Source organism: Fundulus heteroclitus, chromosome 10, assembly GCF_011125445.2.
Source record: "Fundulus heteroclitus isolate FHET01 chromosome 10, MU-UCD_Fhet_4.1, whole genome shotgun sequence".
In the NCBI taxonomy this organism is placed as follows: domain Eukaryota; kingdom Metazoa; phylum Chordata; class Actinopteri; order Cyprinodontiformes; family Fundulidae; genus Fundulus; species Fundulus heteroclitus.
The window spans coordinates 11922604-11948357 of NC_046370.1; the positions used below are offsets into that span (position 1 = coordinate 11922604).

A 25754-nucleotide genomic window follows, 5' to 3' on the forward strand; every position below is an offset into this window, starting at 1 on the left:
CACATAAGGGTACTGTACATTTTTTTTCTTTTTTCTTTTTTTCTCCCTATTTATTTGCATTTTTTGTTTCTTATTGCTCACTGAGAGATGTTGGAGTTGTATTTTATATGAGTGCCACAAAATGTTTTAGCCAAATGTAAGAACAGTACATAGATTTCAGGAAAATTGTCACCACTAGAGAACATGTAATTGGTTTATGAAATAGGCCATTTCAGGCTGGAATGGCCAGATTTCATTATCAAAGACCTTGAGTGGTCATGCAAAAGTGAAGCAATTAAAAAAAACACTTGGTCTGGTTGACCATGTGGTTTTAAAGCCCCTAAGATGTTTCCTACAGAACTACATGTGGTACTGCTGCTTGCAAATTCCATTAATATTTAAAGTGATACAAGGACAATGGTAACAATAAGTGGCCATTGTTCATGGTCCTTAAAGAAGGACCATGAACTAATTCCTTCCAGATAAGTTCTGAAGATGCAGCTTTTAACTGTCACTGTTTGGTTCAGCTTCGCCATCCCTGACAGTATTCATCCAGATAATCAGAGTCAAACCCTGGCTCAAGCATGTAGGGTTGCAACACAAATGCAACTTGCTTCAGAATATTTGTCAAAATCTGTAACTTGTCTGCCATTTTAACTAATGATGACATCTCTTGATGTTTTAAAGACTCGTCTAAAAACTACTTTTTCTCCTTGACTTTTAACCCAGAATGAGTTGGCATCTGTGTCTTAATCTTTTCCTCTTTGCATGTGTTTGGATTATTTATATTTAAAGGGAACATATCATCAGTTCTTCCCTTTTCACGTTCAAATCATTCAGTTGTGGTCTATATAAAGTGCAACTGCAATGCTTTGGTCTGAATTCCTCATAAATCTACCCCCATATTCCCCCTTTTTACCCCGAGGTGCATCTGAGAGCGGCTTATTTTCGTTCTCTTTAAATCTAAAGGAGGCACTTCACACTCCGCCACCCTCCACGTCACAGCGCGTTCCACTTCACATCTTTCGGCCATTTTTGTAGTATGCTGGGGGACTGTGATGAACAACCGATGAGTTATTCACTTGTAGCTTTAGCCTCTTTTGCCTTTGACAACAAAATCGCTCAGAGAAAAAAACTATGGCGGATTCCCAAGACTGGTGAGGTAGAAGTCCGTGATCTTGTGTAGCAGTTCCAAATACTGTAATGTAATAATCTGAATTGCTTGACAAATATTACCCTGTCATACCTGATTGTCATGAATGGTGTGGTGAAGAATCCGGAATTCAGCCAAACAATTTTGCAATGCTTTTAACGGTGATTTATTTGAGGGAAGGTGAAGAAAGGGAATCAAACAGCCAAACAGAACAGGATCCAAAATAGGTGTAAGGCAGACATCCAGGCGACACTTGACAGGTAAACAGAACTGGGCAGAAAAATACAAAACAGGATCAAGATGCTGGGAGCTCTTACCAGGAGGGGACCACAAACAGGGGATGTACATATGGAAAATATAGGTGACGACCCGACAGGTAGCAGATGACTGAGGGAGGTTTAAATAGGCGGATAGACAGGTGAGCGGAGGGAAACTAATCAAGGACAGGTGGGAGTGATTAAGGGAGCCGACAGGACACTAGAAAATAAACCTAAGACAAAACCTAACAAACCAAGCACAGAACTAAAAACAGAGTAAAAACAGGGACCAGATAACACACACAATAAAGGGGCTAAACTAGAATCCAAAAACCAAAATAAACCCAAAGGCGGAAAGAGCTACTTAACCACATAATAAACATAGACCAGAACAGAACGTGACACTGATGGTATGACAGGTAAGCAGTCCGATTAAGCAGAGATCGTAGTCAGGGACAGTCCTAAGTCAAAAACCAGGTAAACAGAAGTGCAGGAATGACCAGAGCAGAATCCGGGAGCAGAGTCGGGTAACAGATCCATGTTCGGTAACCGGCAGGCTTGATAAACAGACTGGGATCAGGCAGGCTCTGATTGTCCAGAGACAGAACAGGTCAGGCAACAACGGCAGGCTATCAGATCAGGCATTGGTCAGGCAAAACAGGTGGGCAGAGGATCAGGCAGGAAAACAGCTAATTCAGGGAGCAGGCTGGCTCAGAAAATCAGGAGGTAAAATGGGGTCAGCTCAACAGGTAGACAAAGAAAACAGAGAACGCTGGACTAGACTCACCAAATAGCTCGAAATAATCTGGCACCAAACAGAGGAGTGAGGCAGGTATAAATAGAGGAGTGCACAGGTGACCACAGTGAAAACTAATTACAGGTGACAGGTGAGACTGATCAGCAATGGGAAACTGTGGCTTAATGGGTTGAGTTGTCGTCTGACAATCAGAAGTCAGACGACTGTGGGTTTGATTCCAGCTTCCCCTTGCCATATGTCAATGTCCCCCTGGGCAAGGCACTTAACCCCAAGTTGCCTACCGAGGTGTTTCTCGCCGTACAAATGTGTGTGCATTAGTGAGACTGGGTGAATGTGGCTATAGTGTATAGCCCTTTGGGTAGTCAGCATTACTGGGAAAGTGCTATATAAGTACAGTCCATTTACTACTGATCCTTGAGATGCTTGGCAAAGGTAACATGACAAGACTATGTCCACCATGGAAGAGAAGCTTGGAAGGATGAAAAGAAATAACCCAATTGTCAGAACTCCAGAAGAGTGCCTCTTATGAGTCAATGCCACGCACATGGATCCTGGAATGCTTTTAGCTGTACTCTGAAAGCCGTCATTGCAAACTGTGAAAACATAAGGCCAACTTCAAGCCAATTATGCAAATATCCATCAAATGTGGAAAATACCAAGGAGATGCTCGGTCCCCTCTGCTGTTCTTGCATAGGTGTGAACCTCAGCCAAAACCTCTGGCTATGGATACCGATTCAGAAAATGAGCTATTATCAGCCACGGATGACATCAAGCTGTACGGTAAGAGTGACTTGCTGATCCATAACACTTTGGTGTTACACAGAGGGGATTGCACACCCAAAAGGGAGTATAGCAGATGTTGAAGAGAGCTATAGGTACCTTGGAATACCACAAGCAAATGGCAACCACAAAGAGGCCACAAGGAAAGCAGTAACAACCAAATACCTGCAAAGAGTAAGGTAAGTTCTGAGAGGTCAGCTCAATCAAAAGAACAAGGTCCGGGAAATCAACAGCTATGCCTTGGCAGTAATAAGTTGGCCAAAGGAGAAAATTCAGGCTACTCACCATGCATGGAGAGTTCAACCCCAAATCCAGTATCCACAGGTTATACACCAAGTGCAAAAAAGGAGGCAGAGGCCTAGTGAATATCAGAGCAGGAAGACGACCCCAAGGGATGATGCGCTCAGTAAACGTGGAAGCTGTAAGAGAAGGAACTGATGGAACCATCATGGAAGGAAAAACCCTTGCATGGGATGTAGCACCGACATAGCTGAAGTGGCTGATATTATCAAATCCTACCAATGGCTAGAGAGGGCTGGACTGAAGCACAGCACAGAAACACTGATCATTGCAGCACAGAAGCAGACCTTCAGCACCAGAGCAATAGAGGCTCAGCTCTACCATACCAGGCAATATCCCAGGCACAGGCTATGCAAAGAGGCTCCTGAAAATACCCAGCATCTGACAGCAAGGTGTAAGATACTAGCAGGGAAGGAATACATGGAACGTGATAACCAAGTGGCCGGTATAGTGTACAGAAACATGTGTTCAGAATACAAACTGGAGACCCCCAGGTCAAAATGAGAGTCATCTCCCAAGGTGGTGGAGAATGACAAAGCTAAGATCCTGTGGGACTTCTAGATACAAACAGAGAAAATGGTAATGGCCAACCAACTGGATATTGTGATCATTGATAAGCAGCAATGGACAGCTGTTGTGATCAATGTGGCCACCCCAAATGATGGAACACAAAAAAAACACAAGAAACTTGAGAAATATCAAGCGCTCAGGGAAGAACTAGAAAGAGCCTGGAAGGTGAAGACAACAGTAGTGCCTGTGGTCATCGAAGCACTTGAGTATATATATATATATATATATATATATATTTATATATATATATATATATATATTTATTTATGGCACCAATTCACAACAAAATAGATATTTTTAGTACAGCACCTGGTCAGCTGTTATGTTGTTTTTAAAGTGCTTTAGAAATAAATTATATGATAAGGTATTATTGCACCTGTTGTGATGTCATCAAACTTAAATTAACATGAGCAGCATCCAATTCATACATCCTATTTTACGCTAACTGTGCTTTTAAAAACGTAGCAGTGGTGTAAATCCATTTTTCACTACTCAGCTTTGATTTTCATTTATTTATTTTTTTTCATTTTTTTTTTTGTTTTTTTTTGTTTACAATGTACATTTGTTAGTGATAAAAATACTCCACTCGCTGGACTCTTTAATAGTCTGTGAAATAAAGATGCACTCGGGGGCCCCTGGAATACTTGTCTGTCTTGAAAAAGGATCACCTTCACTTTTTTTTTTATACTTGTGATGAAAAGCCAAATTCTGCCGTTTGACCTCATCATTTAGGAAGAGCATGTAAGCAGAAGGTGTGTGTATGTGTGTGTGTGAGTAAGTGAGAGAGAGAGAGATTTCATGAAGGAGGAGAAGGAGGAGGAGGGTGAAGTGAGGGGGGGGGTTCGTCTTCGTCTTGGTTTATGTCATTGGTTTAAACGACCCAAGACCCCGCCTTGAGAAAAAAAAAAACGGAGAGTTAGACAGACTACTGCCAAAGAGAGGCAGGCAGGGAGCGAGAGAGAGGGGGAGGACAAAAATAAAGCGGTGAAACATTTAGACACCTACTCGGCGTTTATGCTCATAATAAACAAGATTTTAACATATTGTAGCCCGTTCAACCCCCTCGTTACTCCTCTGTTACCTGCTCGTTTTTCTTCGAGTCTGCTGGACGAGGGGGGTGGAAAGAAAAAAAAAAAAAAAAAAAAACAACAACAAATCCCGCTGCACGGAGGATTTATAAGGTGGAATCAGAATTACTCCCCGAAACCATAATATTACAAACAACCCTCGCATGAAACATTAAACCTGAAGAGGATGATGCGGCCGAGGACGTGCGCTTGAAGAGAGAAAGTCGGCTCCTCAACTTGGCGATTCATTCATTTATTCAGGTAAGACCGTGATGTATGTACTACAGAAATACAAAGGAGAGAAGCATTTAAAATATATGTAATAATATTAATAATAATAGAGTCCGGCTGCCGTCAAGGGTGTTCGGGTCCGCATTAGGAGGCTCCGGCCATGTGTGTCCACCTTACTGCGCCATGAAGATGGGTGGGTTGGACCCTCTCAGACGCTTGCTTTTTGACCGCGTACAAGCTGCCCTGTTGGAGCGTGGACGCGAATTTAACTCCACAGCTGACATTTTTCTATTTATTTATTTATTTATTTATTACATTGAGCTTTATTTCACCAGCCCGGACGCGGATCTGAGCGCTTGTTTTCGCTTCCACGACGAGACCCGGTGCGGGAGCGTGGTGTCGGTTAGAAGAAAATAGGAAGTGTCCTAGTCACCGGAGTGTCCTGAATGCTGAGAGACCCCCCCCCCCCCGTCTCACAGCAGGTTTAGTCAATATCTTTATATTAAAACAAATGTGTGGCTGGAAGCAAGCGTCGCAAGAGCTTTCGAATGACACCAAGATCATGTATGCGGGTAAAAATAGAAAGTTCATTTTGATATTTTTCAATTCTGATGGAACTTGTTATCCCAAAACTTGTGACCCAAAACTGGATATTCGTCAGTAAAAAAAAAAAATTAAATAAAAAATTGCATAATTTCTAAATTAATTTTCCATATCGCCATCAAGCTTTCAGCAACAGTTCTTTAACCAGTTATGTCTGCTTTCAGTGGTTGTTGTAAATTAGCCGGGGGCCGGTTGCCAGTAGCAAGGTGTACAGGGGAAGGTGTAAAAAGTCAGAATCCCCCCCCCCCCCCCTCAAAAAAAAAAGCTAAAAATTTCCTTCATAAGGTTTAAAATTTAATACGATGGCAATGTGTTTGTGAAGTGTAGGGACCTATCTCACACGTCCTGCTGTGCACTGCTGGTCAGCTGGCTGAGAGATGGACACTATGTTTTGCTGCTTGCAAGAAGGGCGAATTTGAATGTTTGTAAATATTTACTGTTGCAAAAAGAAAAAAAAAAGACAGTCCCTATGCTTAAACACAATGGTGGCAGCATCATGCCCCCCCCCCCCCCCCCCCCCCCCCCCCCCCACACACACACACTTACTTTATAAGTTTTAAAGAATTTGATGCACCTCTCTGTGTCTGTGTACGCGACCCGCTTTGACCAATACCCTTCCACTTAGAGATATGATTTTCACAAAAGCCTCTTAAGTGATGAAAATGTCCTGGTTTATATACTCCCTGGAGGAGGAGGAGGAGGAGAATAGAACCAAAAAGAACTAATAAAGTGAATTATCAGCAGAATAAAAACGCTGTTTTTGTATCCCCCTGTCTTCCTGAGAGAGAGAGAAGTGATCAACGGGAAAATGACATAACCCGTTGTTTTCTTCATCTGCTCTGCGCTTTACACCTCCGTCTGTGGGTCGGTACAGGTGGGAAGAATTATATTGAGTGAAGAGCTCACGACCCGGTGGGAATAAGGTTTAAAAGGTAGGATTGTTATAAACTGCTGCTGGAAAGTTGATGAGGAAATTGTTGCTGCGCTCTGCAGGTCAGCTGGCTGAAAGAAGGCTTACTCGCCTACAAGAAAGAGAAATTTGGGTGTTCATAAATATCTCCAGTTGAGAAAAAAAACTCAGTCTTGGTGTGGATAGTAAAAAAAAAAAAAAAAAATAGAAAAACATAGGGGTGGTACTCCTTATTTAGGTAACTGATCATCACTGTTTTTTTTTTTGTCTGCTGTCATAATCAAAACAAGTGTCCATACGTTGTATTATTTAAATGAAAACTAGAGTTTCTGTTGTAAACCAAAGCAATTGGCTTGTGTTGCACATTTTAGCTTTAAATATTTTCGTGTAATTACCGTGATGTTTACAATACCAACGCTCACGATGAATATTAGTTGCTTAATTAAATCCCAACAGTCCTTCATTCAGCCAAGAGTTTCAAGTTGTTGCGGTGGAAAAATCATTTGTTTTCACCGTAAACTAAAAAGGCTTGGGTAGTTTACAGTTGCTTGAAAACATCAAGACGCTTAATTAGGTTGATTTTTTTTATTTAATTATTCATTTTAAATTAAGCACTGACCCTCAGATAAACATAGTGCGGTTTTCTCGGACCAAAGGATGTTGCTAATGGGAACTAAAGAAATAGAATTTGAATTCTTGTGTGTTTACACTATGTTATCAACTGAGAAAGCGCAATAGCAAATAAGAAGCGGCTGGAACAGAAACGGCAGCCGACGGCCCAGGGATAGTGACATACCGATGTTATAGTGCACGCTCGATCCCCCGTGAGTAGTTCTTCTAGTAACCGTTTTCGTGGATGACGGCATCCTGTGTGTCTTGTCCAAAAATAAACACACGATTCACAATATCTTCAGTCCAGGGGGCTCACTGACCTTTCACACATAAGCAGTTTTCCAAACCTTCCTCCCCCTGGGGGTACCTTTTGAAGAAGATGCCACACATCGCCGCAGAGGATCAGAGGCCTCCCTAAACTTTTTGCATCTCCTGATTAAAGAGAAAGAAAGATCAAACGCTTGTTTTGGCCCGAGAAGTCTCACCTGATAGGGTGTCGTCTCTTGTGCTGTTCTGAACTGGAGATTTTGAAGTTTGCAGCTCAGAATCAGAAAGAGAAACTAGAAAAAGGAAGATAAAGCACGGTTCCGTTCACTAAAAAAAATTGGATTAAACATTTCATTCGGGGTGACTGAGCTGTAGTTTTTCAATGACGCTATTGCACAACAGCTAAAAAAAAGTAGATAGTAATAAAAAAAAGAAAAGAAAGCAGATCTTGATTTAAAAGCTGCAGTTTGGGGCAACACGTGTATGAATGAGCTGCTAATTGCTTGGCGTTAGCTTGTTAATTACACACTCTGGTAAGTACTCTTACATATTAGCAGACTAATTAAATTGGTGCATTTTTTTTGTTCAGAATATGTCAACGGAACAACATGCGTTTGATTCATCTGAATTTCTTTGGATTTATTTTTAGAGATGCAGCAATCATTGCACTAGAGATAAAAAAAAAATTCTTGGCAGGTCACATACAAAAAAGTTTTGAGTTATTTTCCTTTTCACTAAATGCATTCAACCTTAAGATCTCCCACCCATTGTGATCCTTTAAACGCCTCAACCAAAGGAGTGTTTTTATGTTATTTTATAAAGTAAAGGTAAGGGTCAAATGCTTTGGTTCACAAACAGGGATAACCGTGTTGGATTTAAATGCACATCTATCACACACAAAAAAAACGTTGCTGCACATGTATTTTTTTTCTTTAATGTGTTTCTATCAGTGATTGTGATGAAAAACCTGAATTGCCCAGAATTAAAATCGACTTAACGTTATCCCCTGGCTGCAAAAACATGTCTCTTGAAATGCCAGAGAGAGTGGCATCAAGATAAGCTGTAGTTGTTTTTTTTCAGTGAGGGTTTTGCATGACAGCATGAAAGAGTGAAATGAAAATCTAAAAAAACCTGACAGTGGATCATGTGTTAACAACCACGGTTTGCAGTAGTCGGATTATGAATGAGCTGCTAATTGCCTTTTGTTAACTTGGTAATTGCGCGATCTGGTAAGTGCTCTTGTATATCACCGGACTAATTAAATCAGAGCTTTTTTTTTTTCTGATAATATGACAACAGAACGTGTTGAATTAATGAAGAACAAGAGCCATCCAGATTTCCTCCTGTTTCTCGTTTCATGGAGTTGCACTTTAACCCCAGAGGGATCAGAATCTCAACAGTGACCAGCAGGTCAAATAGCGGCAATCCATTTGTTTTCCTTACTCACTGAAAGCGCATAAACTACGAAACCTATCCCCTTTTCGGTCTATATACTCACCAAACAATAACATTCACTTTCCAGCACCTTTTTTGAGTTCATGTAAAGGTTAAAGACCTGTTTTCATGCCTACATTTTTAGATCAATTCAAAAGTGTTGCCTACAGAGAACCTGCAACACAGTTTTTTTTTCCTTTCTCTATTACATGATAAAGTCCTCAGGGGGAAAAAAAGTAATATTTAGCTTCAGAACTGGGAGGCCAAACTTCAAATAAAACACAAAAACTGTATAGTTCAGGGAAAATCTGATGGCTAATACTCACTTCCCTGTTTTTGTTGAACCCTAATTCTGACTTTGACCAATCTTGATTTTTTTTTCTTGTTTATTTTATTTCTTTTAATACGTTTAATGAATCCCATTTATTTTTTTTATATTTCACCTGCTGATTGCACATCAGAACTGATTAAGTTTAACTGGCTAGTTCCAATCTCTGGCCGAGGAGTTGGTGCACCTCTGCTAGCAAACACTGAGTAAACCGGATTACTATTCAACACGTGTTCTGTTGGCATATTTTCAGAAAAAAAAGTGTTAATTTCATTAGTCTGGTAATTTTATAAAAGTGTTTACCAGAGTGTGCTATTAACAATGCAAGAAAAGCATTACTTGTAGAGACGCACCCGAGCCTGAAATAATTTTAAAATAATTCTGTTCCCTCAATTGACTGATTGGGGATTGGCAGGTTAAATACTGCATGTTTTGCTGCAGATTAATTTAAATCTTTCACACACGCACACACACAAAAAAAAAAAAAAAAATCACACAAAAGACAGCCTTAGTGAGTTAGCTTTCTGTCTCTGTCATGAGTTTCCATGTGCACGCATTAGTGCTAGGAAGGGAGTTGTGCCTGAAGCACTATAACACCACTACAGATGTGTGCAGCCTGGACATCTGCTCTGCTGTGAAGCTTTTGTCAAGGGAAGCAGTTAAGATGGTGGGCAGATTAGTTCAACAGTGATGCCTTGTCAGGAAGCTTCTGTCACGCACGCTGCAGGGATGAGGTCATAACAGGTACATTCACAAATATCATAGCTCCGATGTCCGTCTCCCGTCTGTAACCGGCAGAGTCGCCATACCTAGGTTGAGCTGGAAGCATTTGGTTCTTTCATTCTCCTCTCTGGAAATTGGGCAGACTCCATCAGTCTCAACCCAGCAGAACAGCCTGCCTCCCCCTTTTCCCGCCGCCACCCTCTCCCGCGTTGCCGAGCAGCACCCCATCGCCGAAGCCAATCTAAAGTCTCCGTTGGGACCGCTGTTAGCCCCGTGGTATATGCGTCGCCATCCATCATCCCGAGAACCCTCGCTTTGCGCGGGTGAGTAAGAGTGGCCGCTAAAATTTTGCGTTTAAAAACTTCCCTCGCTGACGACTGTTAGAGGAGGATTTATGAGAGCGGCTTCCCCTCTCTGGACGGAGCTTGTTTCAGAAGGCACTGTTGTGCGAAATACGCCATGAGTACAGTTCTTCTTTAAATGTTACCTGAATTTCTCATTCGCTTTTAGGGGTTTCTCACTGGGGCACCTCAAAAAAAATCCAACGTCGTTTTAGTTCTGTTCAGTTGAAAAAGCACAAATAATCAAGATTCATTGTGCACAGAGTGACATATTTCAAGTTTTTTTCGTCTATGTTAACTTTGATGGCTATTGCTTGCAAAACCCAAAATTCAGGCAAAACAATGACTACGTAAATCTAATCAAAATATCCTAAATTCAACAGTTTTCTGACTTACCTATCATGGGAAAGCAGACAGGTACCACCACAACAGCTAATTGTCAAAGAAGCTGGCGGATCCGGAGTTTTATGTCCGTGCACGTTAATGGAAGGTTTGCTGGAAGGAAAAAGTTGGTTCACAAGCAGTAAAGATAACTGTAGCCATGAAAGGATTGTAAAGCTTAGCCCATTATAGAGTTTGGAGAAGATTCTTAAGCTCTTTGAATTGTCTTGTTACTGAAAATTGCTTTATAAATAAACCTTCCTTGCCTAGCCTTAAGGAGTGGATTGTAGCTTCAAGGAGCGATTCAGAACCCTCTGCACAGACGTGGCCAAGAGACGTGCTACAGCTGTCAGATTTCTTGCGTTAAGCTACTCCAGAGTCAATATCAGAAATCAAACCAAGGTCCCTTGTAGAATGGAGTGGCACAGAATCATCTGTTGGTGTCGATCCGCTACGTTTATCAAGTCTGGGGTCTCGTTTGCCAGGAGTTTCCAGAGCACTTTATGCTGCTCAATTTCAATTTTATTAAAGCTGAAGTAGATGTTTGTATCAGCTGTTAGCCACAATTAAGTTAACAAGTATAATGACTTGAAATATAATCACTGTGTGTAACAAATACATATGTGAGTTTCAACTTTTCATTCGCAACACTGTAATTAAAGAGTTTTTCTCTTTTATTACAATGTATTGAGATCCACATACTGACATTTCAACACGATGCAGTTTTTTTTTTTTTTTAATCTTCACTTTTTGTGTTCGCGTTTGACGTTTTTAGCTTTCTTTTTTTTAACCACTCAATGTTTGAGCTGCACACTTGCCGTGCCAAGAATGAGAAAAAGAAGATCCTATGTCTCTTTAGAGTCTCTTTTTTTTTTTCTTGTGCCAAGTCTTTCCTGTGTCAGTGATGGTCGTGATCTAATATTCACTTGGCTGTTTAAAGAGGATCGTGTAATTTATGCGTGCAAGACTACTTGTGCAGCTAAATGCTTCCCTCATGCTCCTTATGTGTGCTCCCCACCTCTGGATGTACTCTTCAATCCTTCTGAGAAGGCTTTTTTTTCCTCATCTTTTTTTTTTTCTGTTGAGGTAGTTTGTTTATTGGAGGACTTGAAATAGCAGCCATTGTGGGTAGGTGGCAAGTAGTGTAACCCGTTCGCTTCTTTCAGGTCAGTTTTAATATGCGATTCTAATTGTTCTGTGAGGGCTAAGGCTTCTTGCTCTCCTTTTAGTGCCATCCCTCCTTAAAACTGTGCGATGTGACTGCGTTGAGCCGAGGAGCCCAGGAGCAGCGGTGTTCATTTGATGTCTGCTGAACAGGCTCATTATCTCCTACTAAAGGCAAGATTAGTTTAGCTGAAAGCTGGGGTAATTTACTTTCTTTAAGAAGGCGAGCGAAAAAGTAAAGGTAAAACCAAACTGATCACAATAGTTTAAAATAGTAAAAAAAAAAAAAACAGCTAATGCGTTTTTGAAACTGAAGGTTGTTACGGTTTTAAAAACTCCCCTAACCTTTAGAGGTGATGTATTGGAAAGATATCTCAAAGAAACAGCTCACTTATTGTTCTTTTTTTTTCTTTCTCCTCGTTCCTCTTGAGGCACAATGCATCTTCATTTTTCAGAGATCTTAGGCGGATTGGGAGACTTTTGAGCTGTCATTGCTGCCTTCCCCCCCCGTTGCAATAATTTCATTGACAGTAGCAGCAATTGTGTCGGGAGCTACATGAGGGCAAAGAATAATTAGAACCATAGACATCTTTTTTCACAGATGCCCCATGCTAGACTACTTCCTGGACTGTAGGGAACAGTTGTGTGTAGTGATCTGACGTGCACAAAATATTTTGGTTTGTGTTTTGGTGTGTGTTTCAAACAGTGTTTACTCCTTGAAGATGGTTTTTTTCACTTCATATTTCAGGTCATTTTCATTTCATATTTTGGTGCACAGATACACCAAAGTAGAGTGAGAAGATTGATATGTTAACTGTCACCACACTTTAAAATCTGCTTCAGCTAATTTCTGTCCCTATGCCAACGATTTAAGTCTCAACTGTTAACGTTTTGCCGATTAAAGGGGAAATCCTAATTTGACCTGAAGTTTTAAATACAGCACCGATCAGACGTTTTGTGGACAATTTCAATCACCGCCTTATTTAAAGCGAAGAACTGCTAATACCAGTTTTAGTTCGTTCAGAATAATGATGATGATAGTGATAATAATAATGAAATATATATATATATATATATATATATATATATATACACACACATGTATTTGTATATCCCTTTACAATAACCACTACATTTCATACTTGGCATATGGAATGTTTCGATCTGTGTTTTGATTCCATCAAAGTTGCATATAGTTTCCTCCGCAGAGCCCCGCTTGGTATGTCCGACCACAACGTCGTCCATCTGGCCCCGTGTTACCAGTCCATTCAGAAAAGGGTTAAACCTGAACTCCGCAGTGTCCCGGTGAGGTCAGATGAATCCACTGAGAGTCTTCAGGAGTGTTTCGGTTGTGCTGATTGGGATGCTTTTAGAGACGCTTGTGTGGACCTAGATGAATTAACTGAAACGGTGTCAGCCTATGTTACCTTCTGTGAGCATCTAGTTATTCCTCATAGAGGATACAATAAGCCTTGGTTCTCCAAAGCTGTCAAGAAAGCTATCGTCGAGAGAAATAAAAGTTTTGATCATGGTGATATGGCTTTGTATAATGTCCTACAAAAGGAGGTGAGAAGGACTATAAGAATGGCCCAAGTTAATCACAGAAATAAAGTACAGGGTCTGTTGGCATCAGGAAACTCCCGTCCAGCTTGGGAGGGTGTAAAAACAATGATTGACATAGTATCCAAAAAGAAGGCCACTGTCCCAAATGGTGTCACTGATGCACCTGACTTTGACTTTGCCAATGAATTGAACACTTTTTTTAATCGTTTTAATGTCCATGACTTTAATCATGAATTGTCTGCTTTTATAGAGGCTGCCCCCGAGCACAAAAACAATGTGCATTTAGATAAGGGCGCAGTCCTCACACAGCTGAAAGGGGTAAAGGAGATGAAAAGTCCCTATCCTGATGGTATTGGGGGGCAGGGTCACAAAATTTGTGCGGAGCACTTAGCAGATATCTTAAATAAATCTCTGCAGCTCTGCAAAGTACCCAACATCTGGAAATCTTCTATCCTGGTTCCTGTACCAAAACCCAAGTCACCCGAGGACCTAAATGACTTCAGGCCCATGGCACTGACTTCTCTCATTATGAAAAACCTTTGTGAAAATCATCAAGTGTGAACTTTTTAATCGCACTCAGTCAATGCTGGATCCACTCCAGTTCGCGTAGCAGGAAGAGGGGCGGATGATGCCATTGCCACCCTGCTTAACATGGCCTTCACTCACCTTGAGGGGCCAAACACCCTTGTGGGGTTGCTTTTCATTGACTTCTCATCGGCTTTTAACTCCATCCAACCCCACTTACTGGCAGAGACACACCAATCCAGCAGCGTGGATACTGCTTTGATTCGGATAATTGATTTCCTGAGATATATATACACAATATTTTCATTGTTTTTTATATATATATATATATATATATATATATATATATATATATATATATATATATATATATATATATGTATATGTATATATATATATATATATATATATATATATATATATATATATATATATATATATATATATATATATATTATCTCAGAGCTTACTGACTTTGTTCGTAGTCTTTTTTGCACATGTGGTAGTGTGCCATACCACAAGACATACAGCTTCTTTCTGCAAGAGATCCAGTCAAAACAAATAACTTCTTTGTTTAACTTGATGTTTCTGAGAAACGTTTGATCTGCTGTTTCTTTGCAACTATACAGGAGTCTTTCTGCAATCAATCATTCATGCTAGTACAGGGGGCGATGCCATCCTGTGTAAAAGAGAGATTGTTCATAGCACTACATTTAAGCCGAGTTTCACTAATATTTCAAAACAAAGGCGAAATAAGTTCTAATTTCAAGCTGATCTAGCATTACTTAGCACAGCTCTCAGTACACATTGTTGTCTGTGCACACCCTGTGTAGAGTTACAAAATTTCTAAAATCCAGCATGATCCATGTGACAGAATTGGATTCCTGGAAAAACATAAAACAGAACAACATTTTTGCCATGTGTTCAGCTTCCTGTGTGGCGGCAATTATGGAAGTGTCTGTACCTGGAGTCTGCAACCTGCGTCACTGGAGCCTCAAGTGGCTCTTTGGACCCTACACGATGGCTCCTTATAACGTTGGCTAAAAATAAGAAAGAACCAACTAAAGTTTTTCAATGTAGGGATATTAACAAATGTAAGTATTAGCAGTTTTTCAGTGTTTTCTCCTATGGAATAATTGCAATGAATTTCTACAACAGAATGACACTACAAGTACCTATGTGTAATATTTTTTCAAGTTCATCTTTAATGTAATTGAGTTGGAAACTGGGCAACTTTCTTTTTGCATAATTTCCCACAAATATCAACGTCCCCTAAAAGAAAATTGAATGACTAAACTGTAGTGTGAAGCGCTTTGGAGGTCGTCAGGACCAGTTCAAGCGCTATACAAGTACAAGCCATTTACCATTTACTTGTAAGAAAAACAAATTGAGCTGTCTAGACGGACAGTCATATAGTGGATACTCTTTAATGAGCAGGACGGCAAAAAGGTATATTGTTCTGCATCTTAATGAGCACTTTAAAACTGCTTCTGAATTTTCAGGGGGTGTTTATTCCATATTTTTGGTTAAGTCTTAAAGTAATGTTAAAGCATACTATTGTAACACCATTAAATGCTGCGTTTTATTATTGGATCAACTGTTGATATAATTGCTGCTTTTCTGTTTTAAGCAAAACTAAATTAGATATGTTTTACACACTTATTTATTTCCTATTTTAGTTAGGGTTATGATGCGGTGAGAATCTTATGCTGGTTTATGCCTTTTCAACACTAAACATACTTATTACAAAGAATAATAAGTCTGGGAAGTTATTTTTATCCAGATAATCAGTTGCTAGCCTGCAGTTGGTTGCTGATTTTTTTTTTTTTTTTTTTTTTTTACCCACGATGACTCTACATTTGTTTAAACACAGTGTTACTTTTTAAAAGTACAAAGAAGTGCTTAAGAAAAAAAGTATAAAAGGCCCGGACAAAATGAGTCAAAAGTTTTAGGGGTTTTAAAAGTGCCATATATCCATAAATACACCCGAACCTATGCTAGTGCTTTAATAGCTGAACCATATGCTTGTCTGGCAAGCTGCTAAGATTTTCTTGCTGTTATTGGTCTGGATGTAGCAGTCACCGCTCTTCATTAGTGTCAGGGGGACACTGAGGTGGTTGTGGTTGAACGGCAGCTGCATTGTTTGCTAAAGGTCAAGTAACTCTTGCTGTGTGGGCCCCGATTGGCCGTGCCAAAGACAGCCTTGTTAGCGGTGGGCTAAGATGTTGTCGGGCGAAGCAATGGCTCCGCTATTAGTTATTAATTTTTTTTTCTCAACAACTTAATACTCTTTAATTTAATGCATATTAATTGATGGGCTTCTGAATTCACATTCACATAATCCACCAAGGATTTCTCAAAGGCAAGCACAAAAGGCTTTTATTATCTTAAGGAGGAAGTGGTCTTTTGGGATGTAGAGGGCCCCCGCTCAATTGTGTGTTACATTATGAGACAGACATAAGTGAAATGAAATTACAACGTATCATCAGCACGGTGAAGGATCCTATTGAGTAATTGCCTCGGCAGAGCCATTGTTGTAATGTCAGACTTGCTCTTTTGGATGTGACAGAGGGTGTTTTATGAAGTCCTCGTGCAAGGGAATAAAAAGCCTGTTTCAAGGTTAAACTGTGTGAAGGCCAAATGTTTGGGGAGGGTGGATTAATTTCATGTCCCATTATGTGATTTGTAAGATCTTCTCTAATGCCTTTTTGTGTGTGTGTGTGTGTTTGTTTTTTTGTTTTTTTTTAGAGGTGTGCAAGCCTGATCAAAGCTGAAGGTAGGTTAGGGGGTAGTGTAGCTTTCACCTGCAGTTCTATGTGTCTCCTACCTGAAGGGAAGTATGAGATTCTATCTATTAACCATGAACAATAATATAAATATTTTACGGTTTAAGAATACAATCTCAGGAAGATACCACGTGATTGAATGATTTACTTAGAAACGAAAATACTATTAAGATAGTGTCACATATTAATACGAAATTAAATTAATATTGTTCAGAAAATACCTCTTGTTCATTGAATTTCGAAACACCATAAGCTTAAACACCAGAGAGTCAGTCATCTAAACTTAAGATGGTTACAAGCATTAAGGTGTAGGAAGGCTTTGTAATGTGTTTTCTAAAATGTTCTGCTAGATTCTCAAATGATTTAGAGACCTTTCATAATAGGATGCCACAGGAATTGCATACTACAGCTTTCTGTGTCTGTCTTAAGACTGACTTTATTGTGTTTGAACTGCACAGTCCCAGTGTACTTTTGAGCAAAATTAACGTAAAATCATTTGAGAATGTGCGAGTATATGTAGACAATGAACGGATGATGGTGCAAACAGGGTGAACAGTCCATGATGGGGGTGGGAGGGGTCTTTTATGGTTGTCCGAGCCCTGGTCACGCAGTGTCTGCTAGCTGTGTCATGGATGGAGGGAAGCACTGACCCCATGATTGTCTCTTCTGTCCTCACCACTCTTTCTATACATTTCCAGTCTGTTATATTTCTCCCATTAATCTAGTTATTACTTATAAACTACTAATACATGTATTGTTTATTTTATATTTTTGCTGAAGTCTGTAAATCAAAATGAAAATAACAATATTTAGCACATAATTTTTTTTTTAAAAGTAATGATCAGCGTTTTATATTATTTTAGCAGCAGTAGGAATAGTGCTTGCTGTTTAAAGTAAAAGCATTCAGATTATATTACACGTAAATCTTTTTCTACAATAACTTGATGGTGGGTTATTTTTACTTCGTACGGGCACATGCCTAGACCCAGCAAGGTTGTTGACTACATACGGTGAATTTTTATAAGGGGATGAACTACGGCCGGACGATAATTCAATAACAATATATATCGACCAATAGATGTGTGTTATGATAGAAAAAAAGTTAAACAAAACAGTTTTCATGTAGGTCATTACATCCTCCCAACCAATCACAAACGCAGACCCAGGAACGCACCAAGCTCCGCCCACTTCAAAGAGTTCAGAGTACACATGTTCTTTTTAAAAAGTTTTGGTAAAAAGTTGGTTGAAAATAGAGTTGAGTTTGACTTCTTGGCTCTTTATCTAAAAATATGTCATTAAGTAACAGCATAAAATGACCGGGGCTGCACATAAAATATATTTTAAATTTTTGGATAATTATCAATATGTTTTTTTCTATATCGTCCAGCACTTGGATGTATGCAATAGTGAACAGCCTATACAAAAGTTGAGTAGAATTCCAACTAATTTTAGGAGTTGTTCTAAAGGAGGCATGCTTATAGTGCAGAATAGTATAACTCTTCTGCCTCTGCTTTCTGTAAATAATGTAATATTTTTTTATCTTAAATTGATGGATAATAATAAGCCATATGATAATGATAAGACTGTATGATCCATACATTTTTGCCAGTTTGAAACTCCAGCTTTTGTACTACGGCGGCGGCAGTATGGCAGAAAAGCATCATATCCTGTATATTTTTTACAGTAAAGGCTAGCAATGGACCAATTAAGTGGCCAACTTTCCCTTTCATCTGTGATCATTGGCTCAAATACTGCAAATTGGATTCAGTTTATTAAATCCATCAAAACTAAGAAATCTTAGTTTTTGGTCTGTACAGCTAAGTCCAAACAATGATGATCAGACTGCTGATGAAATCTCTTTGGAATGTGTTGGAGGACTGAGCTGTAAACACCGGGGAGTTGGAAGCGCAGTCCTCCCCCTCTGTTTAGTGATGGCTTTTCTCTTTTGACAAAGATGGCTTCTTTCATCCCTCTTTCAAACCATCTGTGCTCTCTGTCCAAAATCTGGGCATCGTTGCCGTCAAAAGAGTGCCCTTTGTTCTTGAGGTGCAAGCGGACTGCTGAATCTTGCCCCGAGCTGCGGGACCCTCCTGTGCTGTGCCACGCGTTTATGTATGGCTCATCATGATTCAGGTGACCAAGTACTCCACTCACACCAAGCAATACATTCTAAAGACCCAGGACAGTGGCGGGTGGGTCATTGATTTGCATCTGACTGAGAATGGGCCTAGGCGGATGGGCCTCTTCCTTAAAAACAGCAGTGCACCAACCACAGGTTGCTCAAGTGTTAGCCACCAGAACTGACAGACTCCTTGAAAGGTGTCGAAACGTCTTTAGGAAGAACTGAACAAAAGTCCGGTTGCTTCCGATTTAAGCCTGTTTGCTGTTGCGATGACCCGGATAACTTTGCACAGGCAAACACGTGGTAAGTGAACATGATATAAATACCCTGAAACCGTGATATTTTCCTTCACAGTTATCACACTGGGAAGATCTCATGCTGTCCAGGCCTATTTTTATGGTTCTTACTTAATCATATTAGTAAATGCAAAACTAAGCAGGTATTTCTTTGATGTTGGAACAAAAGGGTTTTTTCTCAGACATGCGAGCATTATTTGCACCTTAGTCACATAAATGTAGAAATTCACTCCACACAAGTGCAGTGATATGAGGTTGTAGGAAAATCACAGTGCATCATTAATTACAGGGCAGACTCTAAGGGAGACGGACCATCGCGCTAACATATGTCTTGTTGCCTTGTCGGCTTAGAGAAGCCCAACGCGTCTATCGCTCTGCATCTGCAGCCTTTCATTGTGTGTCTGTATTTATCAGCCCAGCTAATGAACGCGGTTGCTTCGTCTTGCTGGGAAACTGTTTACGATACAGATGTCCTCATAGATATGCATGCAGTTTGTATGGCAGCAGGGTAGATACATTTGTTCAGCCACACACTATGTATGCAATATGGGGAAGTGATAAAATCAGCTATTAAAGTCACTGCAAGTAGGCGAGTGGGCGGGATGTAGACTTTTTATGGCGATTCGAGCCCTGGTTAGCATTTCCACTCATCATGTTTTAGTGATTACATTTTAACAGCAAAGTAATACAAAACAAGGAACTACTTTATTTGGTGACTTTACACAAAGAATGACTAGAAGGAAGAGGCTTACTTTCTAAGCTGGTTAAAACGGTACATTTTGGTTAAAATTCTGTTGATCTTAACTGATTAGCCAGTGGATAAATACCAATTTGAAATGTAATCAAATTTTTGTCCAATTTTGATTTCAGCTAGGAACAATCAGAGTAGCTCATTACTGTGTAGAAACTAGTTGGATAATTCTTCACTTAAACTGAAGGAAGCATTCTCAGTTGATGTAAAAGCAGGAGCTTCATTGTGATATAATACTGCTGTTTGATTGTTGAAACAAAGTAACAGGTCTCAAAGTTAAAGCAATTGGAACATGAGAATAATCATAATGCTCTGAAATGTCTACAATTAAATGCTTAAAAATGTCCGGCTACTTGCGTAAAAAAACACAATTCTGGGGTAAATTGTGGGTTTTAGGAGTATGACCCGAGTTTCCATACCCGCTTAGACACTTTAAAGTCATTTTCTAAAATTTACCTTTAGTGTATAAGCTAATTTAGTCATCTGACTCTAATAATTATCATGTGTCCTAATTTCACAAGAGTCAAACAATGATCAGAACTGAAATACATTTGTATGTGTTATACAGTGTCCAAATACTAATAATTAATTGATTTAGATTTACATTACATTTGAGTATTTTTATGACCATTTATCTAATTTATAAAAAATAAAAAAAACTGAACTACAACAGGGAAAACAACAGTTGAAGTACATGGGTTTTGTTAAGGCTGGTTCCCACGACAAGACAAATTTCTAAATTTTTTGCCCCGATCTTTCCCTTCCGGCATGACCCGATTGACCCGATCATTGGGATGGTTCTTAAGATAATCTTAAGAACCGTAATATTAGCCTAGTGAAGAAACATAAGACAAATGTTCCATTTAGACAGTATTGATTGTCAAAGATATTGGTATAAATTACCTATCCAAAGTGATGCATTGTTAGATCCATATTCAGTCCAGTAGAGATTCAAATGGGCCAACATAATGAACATGATAAATGATCAGCAGGTCAAATTCTAAAAAGTTATAATCTTTAAGGATAAGGATAATCCTTAAAATAAGTCTTTATTTGCATTAGAGTGGCTGCACAGTGACGCAGTTGGCTGCACTGTTCTCTTGCTGCAAGAAGATCCTGGGTTCAAATCCCAGCTCGGGGGCTTTCTGCATGGAGCTTGCATGTTCTCCCTGTGAATGCGTGAGTTTTTGCTGGGTACTCCGTCTTCCTCCCACAGTCCAAAAACATGACTGATAGGTTAATTTAGTCTCTCCGAATTGTTCTTAGGTGCTGTGTGTGTCCTGTGATGAACTGGTCACCTGTCCAGGGTGTACCCTGTTTTTTTCCCAGTGCTTCCCCTCTTTTTACTTGTTTCCATCAGTATTTTGATGATTTATCTTTAGTGATAAATAGACCACCCTGCCACCCCGATATTGTTTAAATCTCATCACAGATTTTCTTTCGGATTCAAGTCTGGACTCTGCTTCGGCACCTTTGAAATTTCAGTCAGAGGCTTCCACGGTAACTTTTACATCGTACACGGTTAGCCGTGTACGATATCACTATGTTTACAAATATCTTGTTATTATTTGTGACCGTCATAGTAGTTTTTTTTCTACAGTTACACAATGTGTAGCAAACGTAACAGTGTGGCTACAAAACAGTTGCCTGTAGGTAAAAAAATAAAAAATTAGCTAGTAAGGCTCTACTTGCAAACCTTCTTAAGTCTTAAATCCCTTTGGGAGATTACTTGTGCTGAAAAACATTTAGAAAGAAGTTTAAAAATAGACAAGAATTTGTATGGGACAAAGTTTACCCTGACTTGACTGTGAACTCAGAAGCAGCAACAAAGATAAGACCCAAGCAGCAGCTGTTTGTTTAAGCGATAACCAGTCGATAAGAGCAAAGGGTAGAGTTGTGGTCGATCACAGTTTTTTGTTTTTTTTTGAAGCACCATTAAGGGTTCCTGTATTGTTCTGCAGCTGCTCTGTGTTGATAGCTTGGACCTGCCTGATACCTGTATACTGTTTTTGGAAGACTTCAGTCCTGTTTATTGCCCAATGTCCCGTTCTCTGTATCGTGAAAAAAAACAACACTGGTGGGAACCTAAATGGTGTATAAGTGAAACACTAAGTGGAGAAAATGTCCCAGAGCAGTCAGCAAGTACTCTTATAGAGGGAGTGATGTCATATTGTCATCCTTTTTTCGCTGAGTCTTTCCATTAAAATGCATTTTTTTTAATAAGGCTTGCCTGAAAATGTACCACACTTGTTTAAGTAAACATATGCATACTAGAAAGATTTTCATTGACAGATTATTTTTTTTTTAGGTGGTATGAAAAGGTCTTTACTTTTTATTGAGTTAACTATTACAGACGCATCGAGTGGTTTGAAATTCTCAATGTACTATAACCTTGAGTACAAATCTCACATTAGCCTGGCATTTACCGGTACGTAAAAATTTAATAAAAATTTTAAAGGAAAGTGTTTTAAACTCAATCTATTTGCTTGTATTTCAGAAAAGCAGCAGTTGCTGTAAACTTAATTAGCATAGATTGTTATAGGATTAATACATGTATTTAGATGAAGACAAACCATAAAGGTAAACTTTATTTAAATAACGCCCTCCAACAATGCCTAACATTTATGGTTGGGGATGCACTGAGAAAACAGCCGATGACCGGAGAGAGGGCTGGATTTCAGTTTGTTCAGTGAATACTTTAGCATTACCATGTTTTGTTGAACTCTTCAGTGTGTATGACTTTCACTAAGTGATGAACCCAAAGTTAACCCTACTTTTGAGTGTAGTTTTCATGGTGGTAACAACGAAAGACAGAGATGCAAAATGCTACGTAGAAGGGCACCAGAATCAAGTTGACATTTTTCTATCACATTTCCTTTCCTGGAGGGCTGCTTAGCTGCAGACAGATCAAAAGTTAGATCTGAATCTGTCTTAAACAGACACCCACTTTCACCCCTGTTGTTTGCAGAAGGCAAAGATGCATTGGACTTCTCGGAGAAGCTTTAACATTTTAATCCTCTCTAACTTCGGAACAACAACACACCCAGCAACACACAGTCATAAAAAGCTCACTTTTCAACCTAGGCTCTGTGCATTTTTTGGCATGAGCTCTATCGAGCCATTACTTCTGTATGTCAAATAAATTCCCTTCAGCTGTGGAAACTTTGTAGGTTGCAACACTTCTGCTTGAACAGTGTGAAAACAACCCCATGTGGAGTCTTGGCATTTGAATTTCCCTTCGAACTGGACTTCTTTCCTCTATAAGGACCCTATAGCAACACCAACGCAGCTCTGTGGTGCAGTTGTCTGCCTGAAAAGACGCTCAGCTGCTCTCTAAAACCCTTTTTTTAGCCCTCCTTTTCTCTTGCACTTATGTTTTTGTTTTTTTTTCTTCTTCCACAGGTAGTCTTCTCCATCCTTCCTCCACATCAAGCCTAACAGGCTCACCGCTTATGTAACATGTCTAAACATTTGCGGAGCATTAGGAGAAGTCAAGCATGTCAGAGCTGTGCAAAACGTCCCTCTGTGCACCCCATAGAGGCAGGACAGATGGCGGTCCTCGTTCCCAGTCTTGTAAACTGTCTGTGACAGGAGATGGCATGTATACAGCTGAACCAGAGCGCCTCCAACTAAGGCTTGACAGACAGTGGTGGACACAGTCACATGCAACCTCATTAGACAGCAGCCTAATATGAAAAAGATTTATTCTGTGTCTGTGGCTTTTTGCAGATAATTATATAAAGTGTCGCGAAAAGTATTTATACGTGAACTTTTTTTCAAATTTGATCACGCAACTGCCACAAACTTCAGCGGATTTGACGGAGATTCTGCGTGAAAACTATCCGCGGTTTCAATCCTTTTTACAAATAAAAGTCTAAAATACAGTAATGGTAAAGCATCCCCACAGCATGATCTTGCCACCACCATGTTTGTGGTGGTGCTAGTTTTCTCCACGCGTTGGGTATAATTTATCTAAAACTGATCTTATTTAAAATTATAGTGTTAATATTAGTGTTAATGATAGTAAATCAATTCCATTATTGGTTTACAAAACCACTCGTACACACTGTCCGGTCCTGGCACACAAACAATAAGTCGATAAGTCTGGCTTATGCAGAGAATAGCCGTTTACATACCACATCTGTATTTATTCATAGTCTCAGTAAGCTTAACCACACAGAATTTGTGGCATGTGGTGAGCAAAAGACAGTAAAAAAAAGATTCCACATTTCTCTCCATTTTCTGCATTCTGACCTCTCCCAGCTAACGGAAAGCCTCACCGCAGTGTAATGCTGCCACCGCCATGTTTTGTGTTGGGGGGAGCTGTGGCTTCAGGGTAATGATCTGTGTTGGTTTTCAATGCTCTGTAAGACGTTCAACTTTGCTGTTCTAACTCTTTAACCCTAAACTTCTTCACAACTTTATCCCTGACCTAGTTGATATATTCCTCTGGTTTTATGATGCTGTTTTTGTCTATTTACAAATTGGATGCACCGGATTTTATTTAGGGGCGTCATAGTTAAGGTGGTCTAATTCAAATTCTCGTCAAATGTTTCAGATTTTTAAATGCGCAAGAAATCTTATGGCACATACTTCTCCTTTCACAGCACAAGTATGCACTACGTTATATTGGGCTCACTCATAAATTCCCAATAAAATACGTTAACGTTTGTAGTTGATGAAGGGGAAAAAAAAGACGCTGCAGTCCGCCGTTGTATCGAAAAGTTCTTCAAACTTCGAACGGAAACAAAAGGCAATTGGTTTCTTCCGTCAGGTCATTCATCACGACGTTAAAGAAGGTGACTCGGAGTTGTTTTCTAATTTGCTCGTTAATCACCGGCCCAGCAGACGCGTCGGAACACTTTCACTTTGTCCCCCTTTAACAACTCTCCGGGCAGAGTCCATTACTGAGTAAACACAGAAGAAACGAATGACGACGCCCAGCGCCGCACACCCAGAGGTGAGATCAAACGGCGCGCTTGCTGATGAAGAGCTATGTTTATGGCTCGCACTCTATTAAGAGGAGGCTCTTCCCTGCTGGCTTATAATGAACATCTACCTTGTGAAACGCTTCAAGTTCAACCTTTTTCTCCCTTGTGCTGAATTACGGGTCATTTTCATCAAAATCTGCCCTAATTGTGCTCAGAATCAAGGTGGGGGTGGGGTGGTGGGGGGGCTGATTTTTCTGATGAGGAGAACGAGTTTTTGGCTGATGTGGCAAGGTGACTATCTTATGGCAACATTAGCTGTGCTGAAACGAATAAATCGTGACCATTATTTTCCTCTTTGTATGTTAATGAAAGCCGGTTTTGTCCTTGGAGGATTATATTTCTGGCCTCTACTCTCCTTTTTCTTTTCTCTGTGTACATGGTAACGCCTCCTCCAGATGTCCCCCGCTGCAGGAGGCTGAGAGGCACATGCGGTGAACTTACTGAAAACAAAGCGCACACACACACACACACAAACTCACACTCACACACAAACATCACCTCTGGGGGCTGCCACCTCAGCTGACCTGTTACGAAATAAGGCTGCATGGGCTGCGGAGCAAACACTGCCATTTTTGTCGAGATGAGAGTTAAATAGACCTGACAAAAAAATGCCTCGGTGTGTGTGTGTGTGTGTGTGTGTGTGTGTGTGTGTTTTTAGCAGGGACAAGGAGAGGATCTCAGGAAAGGAAAGTGTTTTGGTAAATCACAGACAACGTACCATCTGCACACAGCGGGGTGTATGAGCGACACTGGCCCACTACTGTGAGCAACTATTGCATTGTTATTAAATGCTTGTTGCCTCCCTGGCAGCCATATTAAAGCTTCAGTTCTCGCGTCGGATGTAAGGAATCGAACGGGGGGGG

The 25754-nt window shown here is 40.0% G+C and overlaps 1 protein-coding gene across 2 annotated transcripts in view; it reads left to right on the forward strand.

Moving 5' to 3' along the window:
- Positions 1–4715: 4715 nt before the first annotated feature.
- Positions 4716–25754, forward strand: part of ctbp2l (C-terminal binding protein 2, like) — a 155388-nt gene continuing 134349 nt past the window's right edge. The window contains exon 1 of one of the 2 annotated variants that reach the window (XM_012862800.3): positions 4716–5124. The gene's annotated coding sequence lies outside the window, so the exon portion shown is untranslated. The remainder of the gene's footprint in view (positions 5125–25754) is intronic. The other variant, XM_012862795.3, reaches the window with a different exon arrangement.